The sequence below is a fragment of the Varanus komodoensis genome, unplaced genomic scaffold, assembly GCF_004798865.1.
Source record: "Varanus komodoensis strain SLA01 unplaced genomic scaffold, ASM479886v1 scaffold3, whole genome shotgun sequence".
In the NCBI taxonomy this organism is placed as follows: Eukaryota; Metazoa; Chordata; class Lepidosauria; order Squamata; family Varanidae; genus Varanus; species Varanus komodoensis.
This window is the reverse complement of record NW_025335761.1, coordinates 33,485,990-33,492,982: the sequence shown is the minus strand read 5'-3', so window position 1 is coordinate 33,492,982 and position 6,993 is coordinate 33,485,990.

Genomic DNA, 6,993 nt, shown 5'->3' with positions numbered 1-6,993 from the left:
GAGTCTCCTCCATCAGAGGGTCCACCTTCTCACAACTATCATCACAAGTTGCTATTGTGAGGAGCAGGAAAGTATAAGATGTGCGGGTTTGTACCTCTGCAACACTCCTTTCTGCACAGGGGCTGCTTGGGCTGCACCTCCCTGCCTTTGCTGCGTGGCCAATAGCATAAAGCCATTGGTGAGCAACCGAACGGGAGTGCAGGGACTGTGTGCGCTGGACGCACTCCAGACCGTGCGCTGTGCAAGCACGGACGGCAGGGAAGCCCCTTGGCTGAAGGAGGCCTTCGCGACTGCACTCAGCGCGCTCTCTGCCAGATGGGCATGTTGCAGGCTTCCCTCCAAGCCAAGGGTGAAGGAGCACATTCCAGCCCATGGGTCAAAGTCAGCTCTGGAGACGCTTCTGTAGGTGGCATTGTTGGTGGGACCAGAGACAAAAGAGGTGGGGCTGAAAGACCAGAAGTGCTAGCATATGGTAGCTTAAAACATTTACTGCTTGTAACCAAGCCTTTTCGAATAGAAAAGGTGTGTGGGAGGAAACTGGAAAACAAGCAAATGATCAGGAGTCAGGGAAAGGGGGCAGAGTGGGACCCCACATGGGCCATAATTAGGCTGAGTTTCCTGACATATATTCCAAGCCATTTCTATCCATGCATGTGGGCAACACCAGCTGAAATTAATCAATAGAAACAGGAACTTCCCTCTCTCTGGATCTCATAAAAGCATCCACAGTTTGTGTATACATTTTACAATGACCAGGTACTACAGTCTCATCTGATGTAGTAGGCGGTGCCCAGAAAGCTTATTTAATAACCCTTGTGGCTTTTGACATAGAGGGGGGGATATCAAATTGGGACCAGCATGCTGCAAACTGCTTTTTGAGAGAGGGAGTGGTGCTGTCCTCTTTAAATGAGATAGTACTTAGGTCACTTCTAAAAATAAACCTACTTGGACCCAGAGGATGGTAGCAACTACAGACCAGCAGCCAATGTTCTCTCCCTGGGCAAGGTGCTTGAATGGGTGGTTGCCAGTCAACGCCAGGCACTCTTGAACGAACAGATTATCGAAGCCTATGTCGATCAGGCTTCAACCCTGGTTTCAGAAAGGAAACTGCTTTGGTGGCCCTGTGGGATGACCTCTGGGAGGAGAGAGATGGAGGAATGGGACCCTGTGGGTTCTCTTTGATCTCTTAGCAACTTTCGATGCCACTGTCCATGGTATCCTTCTGGATAGATTGGCTGGAAGAACAGCACTGCTGTGATATGGTTCCTGCTTGGAAGGCTGAGTCTAGAAGGTGGTGCCAGGGATACTGTGCTGTCTCAGCAGCTGTGCTGTGGCGTTCCAAAGGGCTCCTCTCTACCCCTCATGCTGTTCAACAGCTGCCACTGGGGGAGGTTACCTGGAGATGTGAGCTGAGGTGCCATCAATAGGTAGATGGCCCCCAGCTCTCTCTCTCACTTTCATCAAATCCAGTTGTGGCAATGGCCATTCGGGATCTGTGTCTGGCAGGGCAGTGGAGCGGAGGGGGGCAGTCCCCTGAGACCCAGTCCAGACAAGGCAGAGGGGCTGCCAGTGGGCAGATCATCTGGCTGGAGGTGTGCTATTCAACCTGCTCTGGAGGAGTTCCCCCCGCCCCCCGCCGAAAGGAGCCAGTCATACCTTGGGGGTTCTTTTGGATTCAGCATTGCCACTGGAGGCACAGGTGGATTCAGTCTCACAGAGCACCTTTTAACAGCTTAGGATGATGTACCAACTACATTCTTATCTGGGCAGATATTCATGCTCTGGCACCCTCACATCTGAATTACTGTATAGCATTATATATGACACTCCCTTTGAAAAAGATCTGGGAACAGGTGGTCCAAAACAGGACAGATAGATGTGGTAGTAGAGCCTGGCCAACGTAAGTGCATTATGCGAAAGCTCTCCTTGACCCTAACTCTGCACTAGCTGCCAGTCCATGCTCAAAATTCTGGAATTAACATTGAAAACCTGAAGTATTTTGGGGCCAGGTTACCTGAAGGTTTGTCTCCTCCACTAAATACCTTGGGATTGTCTGCAGAGGTACATATGGGAGCCCCTGCAAAGGAAGTGCAGGGAATGACTACTCAGGTGAGGCCTTTTCTGTCACCCAAGCTGTGGACTGAGCTTCCCAGAGAGGCTTGCTTGGCACCTAATTATGCTCTTTGCAGGTGATTTATTTAGGTTTTTACTTCTATTTTGAACTGTTGTTTCAAATTTTTAAACTTTTGTAGTGTATCTTATGCCATACTTTAGCTTTGGCTATTGGGCAGCAAAGAAATGCATTAGTCTTTAAGCTCACACTAGATTCTTCATTGTTTTTGCAAGGTGATAATCTTCACAGTTTCCTTTGTTTCCCCTACTCTTCTGTGGAAAAGAGCTGATAATGGCCTATTTGGCTAGTGTGAGAGCTGAGCTTCAGACAGCTGTTAATTGGGCCAGGAACTAAGGAACTAGGACTCACAGCATGGGGCAGCACTGAGAAGATAAAGGTGGGACTGGGAGGTCTAGCTAGGATTGGGAGTCAGAGCCAAGGAATGTTGATCACTGGAGAGCACTCAGAGCCATTAAAGAAGACAACCAGCTACAGGGGGAGAATCAATGGCCTGCCTGACAGGCTGGATGGGGCCACAGCAGTATCAAAGGAGTCTTAACTGCCAAAGAGATGCTCCAACCTACAGCCCTGGCGAATTACCACAGCAACGGAAGTCCTAGCCTGAGCATCTATTGCTCCTTTAGACGATCTTTATGTGCTCTGTAATATATGTCTTGTGCAAAAGGAGGAAGGAATCCCTAGGTGATGACTTGCGACTCAACATGGTAATAAAAGAACATACTAATGAGTTTACTAATGAGTATCCCAACTAACTCTGCCTTCTGCCTTCTGTCTGTCACTCAAGTGATGTGAAGTCACTTTTTTGGTACCAGGCTTCTGGCTCTTAGAGGTCTACTTTCTGAGCATAGATATTATATTTTGGCTTTTGTGGATGCTAGCCATCCATAGATTTATCCTGCATGAAATGTACACCACCCAGAGAGCACTAACAGGGCTATAGGCACGGTCTGTAAGTTTAATTAATTATTTTAAATAGTTTTTGTTTCACCATTTTATTTTATTTTATTTTATTTTATTTTATTTTATTTTATTTTATTTTATTACAATGTTAGTGGTCACCAGTCATTCTTTGGCAGTGAAGAATATAAATGTTCTGAGGACCAAACAACAGGTGTCAGCTATTTAGTGTTCTTTTAGAGAGACACAAGTGGGTCAAAAATTTGTAAAGATAAGCCAGGAGGCAGATGTTTTGACACTAGAAGTGTAGGTCAAGATAACCATGTACAAAAGTAACAGAGTGTTTTCTGCTGTGATGTTTTTCTGTGACTAATCAGTACAAAAAGCTAAACATATAAATTCACTGTGTATGATGACAGGAGCAGCTGGTTCCAACTGGAGATGGGCTCACTTTCTATTCGTAGTGTGCTCCTACAATAGTCTTTCTTAATAGAAAATTATTTGCTGAAATTGTATGTCTCTCTTACAGTCAGATAACAAAAGGACAGGGACGGGGAACTGTCCTCAACAGCAGTAATTTCCGGAATACAGTTACCCAACATACAAAGTTCTAATGTTTGTTTTGTAGCCCAGTCCTATGCATGTTTAGACATATCTTTGCATAAATAGACATATCTTTTTAGGAATTTTTAAACGTTTAGCCTGTATGCCGTGACCCTTTTAAATTACTTTTATAGAAGTTTAATTTATTATGTTTTAATTGGTTTTTCATGTGTTTTTACTTTTGGTATGTTTGCTATTTAAATGTTTAGGCCACCTAAATAAATAAACAAACACATGTTTAATAAGTCCCATTTAATACCAAGTCATTTATGCTCTAGTACATATACTCTGCACAGAGCAATCCTATGCATATCTATTCAGAAGTCCAACTGAGTTCAATGAGACCTACCATGTAAGAGTTTATAGGATTGAAGCCTTAATGTCTAAAGCTGGGTGTCTATCAGTTCTACCCTGACTTCTTGGATTATATGGACAAGTCATTTTTTCCTTCTAATTTGCTCCTCAGACCACAAGCATTTATACATTTCTATTAAGCATCTTCTCAGCCTCTTCTTCTTTTTGGTGAACTAATGAGACTTTATGAGAAAGCCCCACACCAATGAAAACGGGCTGAAAGTAATTGGAATTGGCAGTGGTAGAGTGAAGGTACAATCCTGCACTCTCTGGAACAGCATTCTGGGGACCAGAGAAGAGGTTGGCTACCCCTGAGATTGGAGGTGGAGATCTGACCTCAGAAGGAGAAATCCCTCTCGGCCCCCACTGGAAAGTTCCACGCCTCTCATCTGGAGCTCTGATCTTGGTGAAGGGGGGAGGAAGGGGGTTTGGCATGGGCCCAGTGGGAGGGACTTTGTATCTGAACGATACAAAGCTCTCCCTGCCCCTAACCACAGCCCAGAACATGGGACAATGCAGACTGGTCCCATGGACTGGTCTCAGCTGGACTGGTCTCAGCGATTTCTTTCCCTCTGTGAGCAATGGGAGGGAAATAGTTCGGGGGGGGGGGGGATAGCAGCCCAGTGCAAAAGTGATGAACATTGCTTTTTCTGTTCTTCAGAACTGCCAGCAGGAGCCCAGCAAGGCTTTGAAAATGTCAGAGCGGACTGACCTCTGCAAGCTCCAGAGGCCTCCAGGACTGCTCTGGCAAAGTGGCAGCCCGGGTTGGATTCCTGCCCTCTGTCGCTGCATCGCACTGCCGTGCAGTCCTCAGCCTGGATTCACAAGAGCACAACTTCGCTCGGCATGTTCATGAAAACCGAAAAAAGAGCCAGCACTGATACAGCCTCTCTCCTCTTGGTTTTGACATTTTGTGTGTGCATTCGCAGTAATGTGCACTAATGCGGGCTGCCTATTTGCTGAGTGATGCAGAGCAAAGTGCACTTGCCAAGTAACCTTAATGACCCCTTTAAGAATTGCTAATTTTATTTGCAAGCGGGGAAAGGAGGGGATTCCAACCTATTGAAAGTTCTCCAACTCCAGCCTTGTTTGCAGCCTCATATTTCAGAGGCTGATTTTTATAAACAGTAAAGACAGGACACACCCACTGGGCTACATAAAGAACCTGTGTAACAATAAAGCAACATCTGTGGAAGTCAAATACTGGAGAACAAAGCTCTGGGCCTCCAGACGTACATGTTTCAGCAGTTCCCAGACAGTTTTGTATCATGTATCTTAATTTTTGGAATTCCCTTTCAGTTGTTTTGCTTTGGAAAATGTTGGTCAACACGTCTTGTTTTCTGGCAAGCGCACCAGAAACAGAGCAGCTACTCTCTGAACTCCTGCGGGCCAGGATTTTTCTGTTATGTCTTGGAGCTGAGAATGAAAGGCATCACATAGTCATTCCTTTTAGTAGGTACTGTTGTCTACACAAGCACGCACTACACACCACCACCACCACCAAAACTCAGTGGATCCGAGTCAAGAAATCCACTGTCTTCAATTGTAATTTATTATTATTATTATTATTATTATTATTATTATTATTATTATTATTATTACATTTCTATGCCGCCCCTTGCCGAAACCCCTTTACCAATTATTTTGTCTGAATGCAGCAATAAAAGAAGAGGATGATGATGAAAGTTGCTAATGTGCCATAACTGAAATAACAAAAGCCAAAGAGATGAAAGAGCTATAACTCAGAGTAAAATTTAGGAATTTCCTGAGAAGGGAAAGCAGTTTATTTTGATCTGTCTGTGGAATTAACTTCATGTCTTGAGCCCCTGGATAGGACAAAAAAGAAGATCCAGACTGAGACATACATGCATAACAAATAAAACCGGACATAGACCAACCCATATGCAGAGCTCTCCCTGTCTGCATATGAGTCGCGGCACCTGCCAGGGCTAGGACCAGAGCAAGACCAGACGTTCGCAGCAAGGTATAGCATGCAATGGCCCTTCCGTGGCCCCTGCGATCCAGTTTACTGGAAATTCTTTCTGCTTGAGCCATGCTGCAGCTGATTGTAATGTATTTATTTGACATATTTGAAGTCACTTTTTTAGGCCTGCCTCCCTCCCAAAATAGATATGAAAGAATAGAGATACAAGGCACAACATTACCAGGGATCTCATCAGCACTGAATTTCTTGACCAAGCATCTTCACTGACATATGGAACCAATCAAAGGCAGCCTTGAAGAGGAAAGTCTTTAAGGCCAACCCCGAAGACCATTGAAAGAATCAGATATAGCCACGAGTTGACTGGCAGGGAGTTTCAAAGATTTGGCACGAGAACCGAGAAGGTCCTATTTCTAGTGAATGCCTTCCTTACTCTTCTTGATGGTCAGCAGCTGAGAGAGACCCTTGATCTTTGCCTATGGGCAGGATTGTGTGGGCAAATGCAGCTGGTTCAAAGCCATTAAGGACTTTAAGACCAGCGCTCAGGCTGGGTCCAGAAACACTCTGGCTGCCAGATTAGCAGTCTCAAGACTGGAACGTGCCTGTGCCTATACTAAAGTGCTCATGGCGGGGTGGTGATCATATGCTAGAAGGGTATCTGTGTCCTACCTAGGCCTATTATTTATAGTCTATGTCCTATATGCTGGAAAGGGTGGCAGCGGGTTTGCACCTGTTTGTATTTGCTGATGGCAGTGTTTTATCTGAAGTGCTGTCAGAGAGCAGTCCTCTGTTTAAAGGTGTTGTCCATTTCAGTATTCCCTGAACTGGGTGCCCTCCACTCTGTTTCCCCTCTGGAACACTGGCATGGTGTGACAGTCAGCGTAGGGCAGTGGTTAAGAGTCCTGGCACTCAGGAGTTCTGGTTTCTAATCCTTGCTTGGCCATGGAACTAGCTGGGTGACTCTGGGCCCACCACAGATTCTCAGCCCAACCTACCTGATGGAGTGTTGTTGTGAGGATATGATTGAGGGGAAAAGAATTAGGTAAGCTGCCCTGAGTCCATT